This window comes from Melospiza georgiana, chromosome 2 (assembly GCF_028018845.1).
Source record: "Melospiza georgiana isolate bMelGeo1 chromosome 2, bMelGeo1.pri, whole genome shotgun sequence".
Lineage (NCBI taxonomy): Eukaryota > Metazoa > Chordata > Aves > Passeriformes > Passerellidae > Melospiza > Melospiza georgiana.
This window is the reverse complement of record NC_080431.1, coordinates 116,890,419-116,905,560: the sequence shown is the minus strand read 5'-3', so window position 1 is coordinate 116,905,560 and position 15,142 is coordinate 116,890,419.

Here is a 15,142-nt window from a genome sequence, read left to right as displayed (position 1 = left end):
AACCAGTCTGGAAGAAAATGCCTCCTTGGAGAAAAGTTGAAAAAACTGTTTATTAAGCAATAAAACCTAAACAATATTAATCAACAAAACCCCTTGCTGCTCTAAAAGAGATGACAAACTCAGACAGTCCCTCCATGGGCTGTAGCTGAGCTTACTCAGTCTCTGATCAGTGCTGGAAATGTCGCAGGCCAAGCCCAGCCTGGTGGCCTCAGGTGCAGCTGCCGGTGCTCTGCTGGGTGTTCAGGCCAGGGCAGGTTAAACAGCTCCAAAGAAAAGGGAAAAAAACCCACAGTCCAAGGAACTTCTTTGCCTCAGCTAGCTAAACTAACTAAAAGCAAAGGAGAGCTCTGTCCTACTGTCTGTCCATCCGCAGACAGCACAGTCAGGAGCAGGAATGTGGAGGAGTGAGTGCAGTGTCTGAAAACAAACTGCTGCTTCTTCTCTCCCCCCTTCCCTCTCTGGAGCAAGACCTAAAGGTGCAAAAGGTGCAAAACTTATTATTCAAGACTACTGGGGATAAAAGCATCATGTAGTCAACCTAGGACATTTCCCTTTCTTGGAACTACTCAAGCCTGCTCTGGACTGAGAGCTGGGAAACACCGAGAGTTTGCACCCTGCGGCCTGCAGCAGCCACCAGCAGTGCCTGAGGGACTGTTAACAGAGCAACCACTCCCAGGAGAGACTTTCTGAATTTGTCATCTTTTTCAGAGTGGTGAAAGAGTGTTGTCATCCTGTATTGTTCATTTTGTGTGCTGGGGAGTGCTGTGCCTGTTAAATAAACAGGTTCTTTCCACTTGTCTCTGAGGAATCCTTCCTGAACTGGTTGGGGGTGAGGGGCCGTGTGGGTTTGCTTTCTGGAGGGGCACCTTTTGGAGGTTTTCTCCCAAATTTGCCTTACATCAGAACAGAAGGGATGGTCCTGTTCAAACCCCCTGCCATGGCAGGGACACCTTCCACTGTCCCAGGCTGCTCCAAGCCCCAGTGTCCAACCTGGCCTTGGGCACTGCCAGGGATCCAGGGGCAGCCACAGATGTTCTGGGAATTCTATTTCAGCTTCTTCCCACCTTCCCGAGGAACAATTTCTTCCTGCTATCTGATCTGAACCTGAAAAATGTTCAGTGTGAAGCCATTCCCTGTGTGCTGTCCCTGCATCCCCTGGCAATTGTCTCTCTCCAGCTTTCCTGGGGCTCCTCCAGGCCCTGCAAGGCCACCCTGAGCTCAGCCCAAAGCTTCTCCTGTGCAGGTGAACAATGCCAGCTGTGCCAGCCTTTCCTGCCAGCAGAGCTGCTCCATCCTCTGCCCATCCTGGAGCCTCCTCTGGGCTCTCTGCAGCAGCTCCAGCTCCTCCCTGCGCTGGGGCAGGGCTGGGGCAGTTCTGCAGGTGGGGAATCACCTGAGGGGACACAGGGACAGACCTCTCACTAAAGATCTACTTAGAGCTGTACAAAATGCTAATAAAATATGAGGGAAAATGAGGAAGGAAAGAGATGGAAATGGAGAATTCCAGCAGCTGTTCTCACTGAGTGGGGAGAAAGCATCAGGATTTCTACAGATCCAGAGCCTTTTCCATGATTAGAACTTACTGAAGACAGCAATTCATGTTAAAGATGTCAGTTTTCCACAGACATTTGTTGGACCATCCCACTGGAAATTAGAAGGAAACAAAAATTAAACAAATGTTTGTGGTAACAGTTTTTGACAGAGCCCTATAAATCTTTAGTCAGATACAAACTGAGTGTGGTTCTCTGCATAATTTACTTATTTCCTGATAGTAGCAGCAATGCAAGATATATTGGAACTGTCTTCAGGGATTGTGTATTTAAATTTTCTTTATTAAACAGTTCAGTTGGTAATGTGTATTTACAGGTTTTATTTCCTTTCTAATTAATTGTTTCAGAGATAGTTAATATTTTCTGTCATTTATTAAAGAACAGAAAAAAGGAAGGAGAGAAAAGAGGAGCCCTAAAGCCTTTCTGCATCATTATCCATTTATTAAAGCACTTAGGAATGGGAGTTACCCACACATTTTTATGTGAGATCCATTACAAGAAGTTCTGCCCATCCTGAATTAAAGGGAGCTTTGCCTTGGAGACTGAACTTCACAGCCTGGGTTTTGGCATACCCTGGTTTTGCTCAGTGATCTGGGACTGGTTGCAAAACCCAGAAGTTAAAAGCCCTGCAGAAAAATCTAACAGGGCCGGGAGAAACTGAACTGCAAGGAAAGAACAATTGGAGAAAGTAAAAATTCTGCTGTAAAATGGAGGAGAATCAGAGCAGCATTTTAGCAGGGCCTGTTGCAGCAGGACAAGGGGCAGTGATTTCAAACTCAGGGTAGGTTTAGGTTACCTAGAAGACAGAAAATTTTTATGATGGGCAGGAGGAGGTTCTGGAACAGGTTGAATGCCCTATCCCTGGAAACATTGGAGGTCAGGTTAGATGGGACTCAGAGGAATCTGGTCTAGTTGGAGATGTCCCTGCTCATGGAACTGGGGGATCTTTGTGGTCCCTCCCAAACCATTCTCTGACTCCATGAGTTCTGCCATGCACAGTCAGCTCTTAAATCAGATGGTGAAATATGACTCATTAAAATAGTGACCTGTGCAGAAAATAGCAAAGGAGAGGGGGAATCTGATGTGTGACACAACTGTCAGAGCACATTTTATTTACCAAGCCTCTTACAAATAAAATATTGCAACTTAAAAAATTTTTGTTTGTTCACCAGGAGCTCCAATTCAATTCTCTTCTTTCTCCAAAGAGCATTTTACTCCGTGTTCTTTTGTCCAGCAGATTATTTTGCTGACAAACTCACATTTTTGTCCTCTAATAGGACACTTAGGGAAGTCAATAAGATTTGGGAAACCACTTTGCCCTGTCTGTACTTCAGCCAAATCACAATGATGTTAAATGAACTGCTTTTAATAATTCATGGCAGCAGAATCTGGTTTACTTTTAGCCAGCTCTTAGAGAAGGAGAAAGGCTTCAGCTTCTGAGCTTCATCTTGCAGAACTGATGAATTTCTCCCAGGCTGTTCCCAGATGCTTTTCCAAAACTGGAAAAATCCTCCACATTTTCTCCCCTTTTCCCTCTGACTCCCAGAGGATAATTCCTCCTTGTTCTGTACCAGCAGCCCCAATACAGGAGGTGACACAGGAACAGGCAATTATTTGTGTATTTTCCCATTGTAAAAAACAAAAAAAAAGGGGGAACTTTTCACCTCTTGATGGACAAATTTAATTAACCCTTCTCTCCTCAGTCATCACAGAAATTAGCAGATCTCAGACCCCTCCTCCCAGAGAGGAGCTGTGCAGCTTCTGGGATTGGGAGAGGACAAACAACCCAAACATACCCCAGAAAAGTCAAAAAGAGAGGAAATTTGGGCTGTTCCAGGCTTGTGATGCCTCCAGGAGAAAGCAAAAATTTGTGCTCAGCCCTAGGTAACCAGGATGGGTTCAGGCTAGGAGATGAGACAAGGATCAGGGGTAAAAATACAATTATTTTTAGCTTACCTAACATAAAAAAGGGAAGAAAGACAAGTTTGGAGGTATATGAGCCCTGAAAATGACCTGAGGAAAACTCACCTGCCTTGAAACCTCTCTGTTTTTCTAGCCCTTGGTCTAACAAAAGTTATTCCCCATACACTTTACCTCAATTATGTATAAAATAATATATTACCTCATACCTGCATTTGAACTGAAGACTTGCTGTCTATGTTACAAGCACATATCAATTTAAATGTGTGTGCATACATAGGTGCCTGTAACTTAAAGGGTGCATGTTGTACAGAGAGATACACAATTTTTCATTACCTGTAGGTAGATCCCTCTACAAAAAATACAAAAAACAAAATAGAAGGTGATTGGTTTTATTAGTAGTGTAAATCAATAAATTGACCTCAGCTGGACAAGAAGTGCTCAGTTTTACCAGCTGGGGATGTGGCCTGCAGCCTGAGTTCCCATTTTATGGGACACAGGGAAGGGAGGCAGGGATCTCTCTCTGCAGGAGCTGATCAGGAGAAGCTTTCTTGCAAAAATTATAGATTTTTGGAGGTTAAATTTGGGACAGAACAGCTCTGAACAGCCCCCTCAAAAGTGTAACGACAATTATTAAAGGTTTCATAAAACATGGAATAGCCTCATTGGATATTCTCTCATATGATCACATGGGTTTATAAGATTTTTATTTGCTCTTCCCATAGTCAGGAGCTGTTTTTTGGGATTTGACAGATGCTCTCTGGGCTGTGAGGAGTCCAATTCACCATTTAGCATCCTGCAGCATTTCTGAGCAGCCCCAGGAACAGTGCCCAGCTCTCAGAGGGAAAGCAGGGCACTCCAGAGAGGAGTAATTCCAATTACACTTTGCCTTCAATTTGTCAGCTGCACCACCACCAGCAAGTGGAGAGACATGGAAATGTCACAGAGATGGTAACCTTTAAAATGTTTTTGCATTTAAAGAAAAAAAAAAAAAAAAAGCCCAAAGCACGTGGCTGTAGCAGCCTGCAGCAGCATTTCCATGGCTTCAGTGAGTTCCCCAGCTCAGCCCCTCTGCTCTCTGGGGGCTCCTCAGGGTGGCACCAGCAGCAGCTTGGGCACCGCTGTCCCATCCAGCATCCCTGGAGCTGAGAGCCCAGGAAAAGCCCAACAGCACCACCCCACTGGGACATTTAATGCTGGAAATCCATCAGAAACACAGATTTGTGTCTGCAGCTGGAAGGCATTTGGGCTGCATGTGTCAAAGAAATTTCTGTCTTTGTCCTTTAAATCTCCTTCTAAGGTGATTGCTCGGCTGTTTGAAGAATGAAGTTATACCTGAAATCTTCTGATGTGACCAATATTTGAAAATCCTGGGATGTTTCCTGTGTAAGTGAAAATGTTATTTTGATAATGAGGAGTACTGGAATAAAGGTGTCCTGCAGTAAAAGCCTACTGAATATATCCTGAATATGTTCACAAGATATTCTGGTTATGTTCCTATACTGAATGTTCTGAATATATTCAGACAGCATAAAAAATTACTTCCATAAGGCAAATAATGCCTGTAGAAATCATGTAGTAAATACTGTAGCAAAAAAAAAAAAAAAAAAAAAAAAAGAGATGGATAAATAGCAACCTTTTCCTAAAAGTACAGAAAATATTTCAATTTTATAAATAAGTCAAGCTTGCAAGTTTTTCTCCAGCATAACATACTTTGTTGCTGTTTTGTTATGATTTTTTTTTTTAACAAATGTATATATGTATTGATATTTTCCAGGACTCTGGGGAATGTTGAGATGTAATTGGCATCCTTCACTGCTTTTTTAAAGTTGACACTTCTTCACAGAGAATATATTTAGGTATAGACCCAAGACTACCCTGCTGGTTGAAAACCTCAGCTCTATAAAAGTTATCTGAAAGTCATTAAAATACCATCAATGATCTTTTCATGCAAGGTCATTGGTTAGGAACCCATCAGAAAGTTTCTGCACACTATAAAGCACATCAGAAATAACTGGGTTGCAAAGGCAGCCATCTGAAGTGGAGAAAGGCCAGAATTAGATACCCCTGCAGTATTAATGGTTCTTGCTCTTCCATGATGAAATGTGTTATGACACAGGTTTTGACTCCACCACCCTCTGTGTCCCCTCCCCCAGCGCACTCCTATTCATAGGAAAAGGGACATTTTTCTTTTCTACTACCTGTATTTTATTCAGAATTCACTGTTCAGAGGCTGAAATGAACATGAAATTTATTCCTTGTCTCCCTGGAGATTTCCTGACTCTAATTTCATTTCACGGACGCTGTCAGACGGTGTCCAAGTGTTCCACAGAGATTCCTGAGCTCCTCTGCACGGGGTCATGGTGAGATGAGGCAGCAAATGCCTGCATGTGAAGGACAAAATCCCACCTGGCTTTTGGGACCTCACATTATGGTTATGGCTGGAAATACTTGGAGCATTCTGTATGAAAAGCCAAATGGCTGTAACAGATCAAACAGGGCTGGCCAACATCACCTCACTGCCAGCCAGTGAGCCAAGAAGAGTCCTGAGAGCTGGCATGGAGAACATCCTCTCCTCTCCTGAGAACTGGCACTGGGAACTCTCTCCTTTCCTCTCCTTTCCTCTCCTTTCCTCTCCCTCTCCTCCCATTCCAATTCTCCTCCCTAGAATCATGGAATCGTGAAACCATCAAGGTTGGAAGAGACCTTTAGGATCATGGAGTCCAAGCATTAACCCAGCACTGACACTGTGACCCCATAACCACTAAATCACATTATCCAACACAACCTCCTGATGCCTCTTTAACACCTCCAAGTTGTGGTGACTCCACAACCTCTCTGGACAACTTATTTCCATGCCTGGCCACCCTAACAGGGATTTTTTTTCCCCTGATATGTGATCTGAATTCCCCTGTCTCATCTTAAGGCTCCTTTCTCTGGTCCTGCCCCTCATTTCCCAAGCAACTGCTGGCACAGGTTGCCCAGAAAAGCTGTGGCTGCCTCATCCCTGGAAGTCTCCAAGGCCAGGTTGATCTTTAAGAGATGATCTTTAAGGTTCCTTCCAACTCCAACCATTCCAAGATCCTGATATTCTTTGATCTACAACTTCTTTGGGCAGCCTGCCACCAGGTTCAGGCCGAGCCAAATCCCCTCTGTTTAAAGCAGAGAGGGCTGAAATCTCCTGTGTCCAGAATGACCTTGGGGAAATCACCTGGTCCCTGCAGCTTTCCCTTCCACCACCATCATGTGGGGGGCTTGTAAGACTCCTGAATTATTTGGTTATACCCCTTTACCTTACTTTACCTTTACTTTACCTTTACTTTATCTTTAATTTACCTTTACTTTACCTGCAGCTTTTCCCCTCTGAGCTCTGCAGCTCCTGAGCCTTTAGTACAGGAAATGTTGCTGTACTTTTACAGGGTATAAGTACATATATATATATATATATATATACACACACACTCTTTATACAATGGTATAAAGAGTACCATCTTTTTTAGTGTGAAAAAGACCAAATTAAAAGCTCACAGACATCTGACATTAACACTTTGCTGTCTTGGAGGCTGCATCGTGTCACTCTCAGGGTCACATTAATATTTAGCACTGCCCCTGTTACTAAATTTTGAAATTTTTTATTAAAACTGCAAAAGCTAGAAGCTGCATTGTCCTAACACAGCCATCGCCTGTGCACACCTTCATGAATTTAAAGTTCTGGTGAATTTTGCCAAAGCCTTAACCCCTGGTCTTTGCCATTTTTTCCCCCAGGTGGATCGCTTTCTGTCTTTATCACCCACTTATCTGCCTGTTTCTCTCCTCGTAAACCCCTGCTAAAGACTTTGGGACTTCAGTGACTGTGAAAATAATTTGCCTTGTCAGAGCTAGATGTGTGTTTTACTGGAAAATAAAACTGGAAGTATGCAGGCTTTGGAGAGGAGTTTCTGTTATGGAACCACATAAGAAGCAAGTCAATATTTTGCTAGGTACTGGGCAAGACTTGCTTTTTTCTTACATGATCCAGGCTAATGCTCTTTATTGAGCTGCAAGGACTGCTTCAGATCTCATGGGCTCAAATGGTTTCATGCTCATGCCCACAATGTGCTGTTTTCCTGTAGAAATTGTGCTTTTCTTTGTGTGTTTGGAGGTTGTCCCTGGGACTGGGATGTGCCCTGAGCCCTGTGGATCTCAATCTCCCTGCTAAGTTCAGACATGTCATTTGGGCAACTCCTCATTTGCATAGCAGAATTTCGAGCTTCTTTCAGCATGGACAGCTAAAAGAAAGGTGTTGCTTGGGAGCCCTCAGTGAGCTCTAGAAAAGTTGTTGGTACCCTGGGCTCACTAAGGGCTGATTGTTGTTACCCTGGGCTGATTTCACCAAACCTGCTGAGCCCCAGGCCTGCCCACCCTTGTCCTGGCTGCTCTGGTTTCCAGATGTCTTAGGCTGGAAGATGTGGCTGGGGGTGTGTGTTCCATTCCCATCTGCCAGAGCTGGGGCAGTTCTCTACTGTTCCTGGAGCAGTGTTTCCTTTCTCTCTCCCACAGCCAACCCTCCCTCCAGCAGATCTCTGCTGTCCATGGCCACTGAGTGTCCCTGCAGGGCTGATCCAATCCCAGCATCCCATGGGGAGCTGCTCCGCCCAGGGGAGGAGCCAAGCATTCCTGCCTGGATCCAATCTGAGGTGCTGGGACAGCAGAGCAGCCTTTGCCCCCTGCATTGCCAGAGGAGCAGCTTTCTGCTGCCCTGCATGGCCAGAGGGAGCCCAGGCCCATCTGCAGCAGCCCTGGAGCTGCAGAGGAAAACTCCCCCCTTGTGCAGGATCCCTGCTGCAGCAGAGCCACAGCTGGCACTGCAGGAGGGCTGAGCCCCCCTGGGATGGGGCTGGGACACCGCCCTGGCACACAGGGGACAGGGCAGGGTCTCACTCTGGCAGTGTTGTTTTGTATTACTCCATTTTTATTTTATTTTTTCCCTATTAAAGAACTGTTATTCCTACTCCCATATCTTTGCCTGAGAGCCCCATAATTTCAAAATTATAATAATTCAGAGGAGGGTGTTTACATTTTCCATTTGAGGGGAGGCTCCTGCCTTCCTTAGCACACACCTGTCTGTTCAAACCAAGGCACCAGACAAATCAGCACAGAGAAAATCTGTCAGTGTGGTCATCACTGGATGTGGCCAAACCCACTCTTTCCTCTTAGACAATGGGAGTGCTGGAAACCCTTTGTTTGCCTCTCATGGAAAAGAGATCTGCAGCTTCCCAGGAGAATGAAAAACCTGAAATTTGCCTTACTTCATTTTATAAGGAAAAAACTGCAAAACCATAAATGCAAATGTTTATTTTCCGATCCCAGCCTGTTGTGGCTACAGATTGTGGCTTGGGCTGCTTCCTGGAAACTCAGGGAAGTGTCCAGGGTCACCCAAAGGCTGGAGATTTGCCTGGGTGCTGGGAAGGGACTCTCAAAGGCCCCACCTGGAAGCTGAAACCCCACAAGCCTCTGCTGGACCCCAAATCCAGAAGAATGAGGCTTCCAACAGGCATCTTTGGTAGCCATTCCTTGGAATGCCAGGAGAGGTTTTGTTGGCCTCAGAACCTCAGATGAAGATAACTTTCATTTATCTTGAGCCTGCTGATTGAACTGGAAGGAAACCAGGTTGTTTTTAAGCTGGTTGTTACTGAAAATAGGAGACTGGCACGAAAATTTTACGTCCACTGTGTGGACTTTTCCAGTGAGGTCCCTGAACATCAGGCTGTGCTGGAACAAATCTACTGAGAATCGTCACAATTAGTAGCAGTAATCTTTGTACCAAACCTGTTCTTCCTGACACTGGCAGCTCTGACATAAAGCTTTCTGCATTTTCCTGGGGTGGAGAACACTGACCATTTCCATGTGCCACCTATGGAAGTGGCTGTGGGGTTCCTGTTTGCTCTGGAAGGGATGGGACAGCTCTGAGTGCAGAAATGTGAATGTGAGAATTCTCATCAGAGATGAAAATGCAGAATGTGGGCCTGAAAAGTGGTTCACAGCTGTGAGGGGAGATCAGGGGCTTTCTATATCTTTAAGGTTTGATGCAGAAACTTCCTAGCATTTAGACTTCAGCCAATTCTTTTTCTTCTTTCTTCTCTTCCAGTTCTGCTCAGGGTAAATTACACCCTTCACCTTGCCCTGAGCTTTTGTCTCTCCAAGTCCCTGACTTGTGATCTGCTGCTGAATGGATTAAGGAGCTCAACTTTATGCTGTGAGAGGCAAAGAATAGAATAAAAATTTATGAAGAGAACCGGGGGAAATTGTCTCCTGGACATGGCAATGCTGGCTAAAGGGTGGGCCAGAAAAATTCAGATTTTGCTGTGTGCACACACAGGGCTGAAACAAGCCCTGGGGAGTGATGTGGCTGGAGGGAGCTGCTGCTGTGGTTTCAGCATCTGTCCCTGCTCCCTTGCCCAGCAGGGCAGGGCTGTGCTGGTCACTGTGACACCAGTTTTGGCCAAGAGCACGAGTGCTCTGGGGATGTGCCCACACCATAACGAGCCAGGTGTCACCTGGCTCTGCAAGGCCAGATTGAGCACAATCAACCCTCAATCCCACCCTTTCCCAGTGTTCCAACTCCCCCTGTTTGTCCTGAAAACCCATCCAGCTGTGCTGGGCTCCAGGGCATGGGAAGAGCAGCCTAAATCCCAAACCCACCCCATGTGCTGCAAGCTGAGCCCCTTGTGGAGTCACATCCACTCTTTTCCAGCTGCTCAGTCCCAAATCCCCCTCCAATAAAATGTGAAACGAGCTTCACCCTCTCCCTGGAGTGTTGTCTTGGCTCTCTTTGAAGTGACAGGAAAGCTGCAGAGTTATTTTTAGCAGCACCTCATCAATTCTGTGTTCCCGAGCGCATTGGCTCCTCCACCCGAGGTGATTCTGCTTACAAATACTGGAGAGGGTTCACCTTCAGCGATGATATTTTAATTAGAAGTGCAAAGAGCTATGGCCCAACGTGTCAGGGACTAATGAAGGAGCTTTTGTGGTTGGTGGGGAGCAGCTTGCCAAGGTATCCATTCCCTCCTGCACTGTTTAAGATGAAATGCAACTGAAGCTGTTGCCATTTTAAAAGGAAAATCTTATTAGAGCACAGGCAAGGATATCAGAATAAAATAAATGGCTCCTGGTGCTTCTTCATCTATTTGTATGTAGGTTCAGGTGTGATGTAGTCTGCTATCAACTTTAATTAAGCTTTCCCTTTGCTGCTGACCTTGGGGCTTAAATATAATTTGTTCTATAGGAAGAACAGGTGGCACAAGCTCAGTGTTTTAAAGTTGAAATAGATTTAGGTTACATTTAATTTAAATTCCTTTATGGAAGCATATAATTTTACTATTACTAATGATGGAGCAATTACACAGAGGTGAGGAATCTGGTTCAGAGCAGAACCTTACAGCTCTCTAATGCTTCTCTTCACGAGCAGAAATGTCCCTGCCTGGTGTTTTTTGGTAGAATTTTATTTAAATCCACCAGAGTCCCAGTGACTTCCCATTTATCCTGCACATCTCTGGCAGACCAGAGGTGACAGTGGGACCTGCCCAGAGCTGGAGGGTTCTGGCAGATCTGTCCCTACCTGGGAATAGAGGTGAGGTCTTTAACATTGCCAGGTTATTTATTCTTTCCAATAAAACAGGAGCGCTTTCCTTGGGAGAGCTGCTGGCCAGGCAGGCACTGCAGGCTCTTTGATTTCCAGCCTCTGGACAGACCCTTCTCCATCAGAGCTGAGCTGTCTGTGCCCCAGGCTCCAGGATTTTGGGGAATGGTCTGCACTGAGACTTGTCCTGGCCATGGGGAGCCCCTGGCCCCACTTTTGTGGTTTTACAGAAGCAGAGTGGTGGGTGCCAGAGAAAGGGACACCAGGGGTGCAAGAGATCAGCCTGGGGTGTGAGAGGGACTTGGAAATGCCAACAGAGAGGAGGGGAAGCAGTTGTTCCATAGGATCCAGAGGCATCTGCACTGAGGTTCTTCAACCCTCTGAAAACTGAGGGCAGGATGGGATGGGGAGAAAGGATGAGACCTGCAAGGTGTGGGGGGAGAGATGATTGTCAAGCTGTTCGTGTGTTGTCTCCAGGGAAAATCTGCAGGATCAGCCATAGGCAGTGGGAAAACGATGGCAATAAATGTTTCAATATGTGCCCTTCCCTCCCCACACCACCCAAAGTATCCCCTGCACTACAAATAGCCCTGAAACTTCTGCTTTGCCTGTCAAAGTGTTGAATCAGGTGATTTTGCAATCCCACTGAGACTGGAGCCCCTAAAGAAAGCATACAGGAAAACTTTAGGTGCAAAAATAAGGTGCAAAGATGTGGTTTGATTGAGCTTGGGCAAAATTCCAAAATCATATTACTGCTGTGATGACAAGGTGCCTTAATGACAGCACTTCTTCAGGTTTCCCACCTTTTCTTGCCATTGTGTTGTGGATTTCTCTCACCATTATGTGCTATCTTTTTATGAAACACCTATCTTTCTCACTTCCAATTAAATAAGAGTCCAAAGGTTTGAGCTCTGGAGGGGGTGGGTTGTGCTTTCTGACAGGCTGAGAGGAGGAAATATTGGTGATTCCAATGTAAAAACAGGGACTTTGCCAATCTCTCTCAAAGCAAATTTTTTAGTTGAGGTACTGTGAGAAACTGATGTTGGCATTACTGTCCCATGGGCAAGGGCAGGGATTATTTTCTCTTGTGCTCATAGACCTTTCAAAATCTTTCATGTGCACATATATCCCATAAATGAAAAAATAATTTAAAGAATCACTGGCTAGAAATTCTGAGTGTGTGTCCAGCAGCATCAGGACAAATACCTGCAAGCACTTTGCAGGGACACAGGCGTGCATTTTATGCTCAGATGGCTGCTCCAACAGGAGGGAAATCTGTCTCCTCTCACCATGGCTGTGCTCAGTCAGCTCTGTCTCAGGGTCCTCCCTGTCACTTGTCCCCTTGCCCACCATCTGGCCCCAAAATCAGGTGCCTGTGAAGGGGAAAATCCTTAATCCAAAGCCAGGAGGAGAGTGCTGCGAGGTGTGGAGCCCCCATGCCAAACTCTCCCATTGCTGAATTCTTGCTGGGAAATTTGCAGGGCTCTTGTCAACCCCCAAAAATAGTTATAGAGCCTTTTTTGTCCATTCTAGCACCTTCTGTCCTGAAATCCTGAAACCCAAGAGCGCACCAGTGACTGTGGGAAGAGGAGGAATGGCTGGGGAAGTGCAGCCCCCTCCCCAGGGAGGTGCCCTGCAGGAGCCCCCAGCAGTGTGAGCAGGACGTGCTGGGCTCCTGCCCTCCCTACAAAGGCATTTCCATTCTGGGCAGGGAGGGGAGCTCTCCCCTGGGAGGCTCAGGCAAGCTCAGAGAAAATTAATGGTGAAAAGCACTCTCTTTTCCCTGCTGGAATGCTTCATAGTCAACCAAGAGAGCCCATTAAGCAACTGCTGTGACCTAAAATAACCTGACTAGCACTAAAACTATGAGCAGGCTGTATGGTTGGTTTTTTTTTTTTTTTTCCTTCTTTTTACCTTTCCTTCCTTTTAAAATAAAGCTTCCTTGCCTGGGAGAGTTTTTCAGCCTGGTCAGGAAAAGGTGCTGGCAGAGTTTGTGTGTCCAGCTGCCCCTTTTCCCACTTCTTGGCTGTTCATATCTTCAGAATAAAAAAGATACCCCCAAAATAAAAATCCAAGCAAAACCCCAACCTGGCTGTGCTGCCAAAGTGAGTTTTGGGTGTCAAAATTTGGAGACTTTTACCCCTAAACACTGAATTAATGGATTCAAGAAGAGACCTATTGCCTCCCTGCAAGCCAGGGATGGGTAACATCCCTCCAGCTACCTGGGAAAATGGGAAATCTGGTTGTACAAAACTCCTCTGGACTCTTTTGTACCAAATGGCAGCCCAGGGTGGTTTTGTTTGTTTTTCAGCTGTGTTATTTGGTGGAATAATACCTCACCTTGCTCCAAACTCCCAACTCTTCTTAGCTATGGTAGCAGTGCTGTGGAATTCACCTGGCTAAAACTAAATGACCAAAAGATAAACATTTAAACAGCCACAATTTCTTTGGTTCTGGATAGGAAAAGCAAATTTCAACCTGAAAACAAGGAGAGGGAAAAGCTCTGCTGAGTTAAACTGCAATTGTGTTAATCAGATAATTTAAATGAAACGGTGATGGAATAAAGGATAAAAGGGTTCTTAGAAAAGGCAGCAGTGAGGGAGTTGCTAACTCACTTGAGACAAAAAAGGAGACTTAATTGCTAGCTGTGAGTCATTAAAGGGTTAGCTGAGGTTGGGTATGAGGAAAAGTGTAATGTGCAAAAGAGTCTCTCTCAGGAGGTCTGATTTCTAGGAGACAGAAGACAGGGAAGAATTTTAGTTTTTAAATTCATCTTTTGAAGTGAAGTCCCCAGTTGCCCTGGGGTCCAAGATGGAGTCACAGTTTTGGGTAAGATGTGCTCACAGTGATACCTTGATGTTCTGATACCTTCAGGGCTTTTCTTTGGAGAGCTCCTGCTGCTGCCAACTGCTGTTTTCACTTCTACGAATATTTTCCAAAAGGGCATTTGGTGCAATGGGGGAAGTGCTGAACCCAGGGGTGCCCAGGGGGGCAAGAGGCCCCTGGCAGCTGGGCTGGATGGGGAATTGTGTGTGCAGCAGGAGCAGGGCAGGGATTGTCCCTCTGTGCTGGCTCTGAGAGGCCCCTCCAGGGCTGGGCCCAGTTCTGCTCCTGCAGGAGAGCCCTGGAGGGGCTGGAGCGTGTCCAGGGCAGGGAACGGAGCTGGGCAGGGGCTGGAGCCCCAGGAGGGGCTGAGGGAGCTGGAAGGGGCTGAGGCTGGAGCAAAGGAGGCTCAGGGGCCCTCGTGGCTCTGCACAAGTCCCTGCCAGGAGGGCACAGCCAGGGGGGTCGGGCTCTGCTGCCAGGGAACAGGGACAGGAGCAGAGGGAGCGGCCTCAGGCTGGGCCAGGGCAGGCTCAGCTGGGACAGCAGCAGCAATTTGCCCATGGAAAGGGAGCTCAGGCCTTGGCAGGGGCTGCCCAGGGAGCTTTGCAGTGCCCATCCCTGCAGGTGTCCCCTGGAGGTGGCACTGAGTGCTCTGGGCTAGGGACAAGGTGCCCATGGGGCACAGCTGGCACTGCATGGGCTGGGAGGGCTTTTCCCACTTTAATGATTCCACAAATCGAAGCATATCAATGCCAGGATGCAGGCATACAGCATCCATGGATTTTTATGGTTCTCTTCCAGTGTTTAAAATGGTGCTGGCAGTGACACATCAGCTCTTTTCCTGTCACCTGGGTCCTGCAGCTCAGGGCATCCAGCCCCAGCTGCTCCCAGCTGCCCTGATCCAAGAAAAGATCGCTCTGTCTGAACTGGATGGGAGCAGAACAGGCAGGCCCTGTGAGCCCCTGCCCCATGTTTATCTGTCTGCTGGCAAGATGAAAAGGCAATGAAAGCCCAAAGCCAAGAGAACCGTGCTTGTGTGACTTAGGTTGGAAATGGGGCTGTGTGTTTTATTTCCATCTGCCAGAGCTGGGGCAGTGTTTCCTTTCTCTCTCCCACAGCCAACCCTCCCTCCAGCAGATCTCTGCTGTCCATGGCCACTGAGTGTCCCTGCAGGGCTGATCCAATCCCAGCATCCCATGGGGAGATGCTCCGCCCAGGGGAGGAGCCA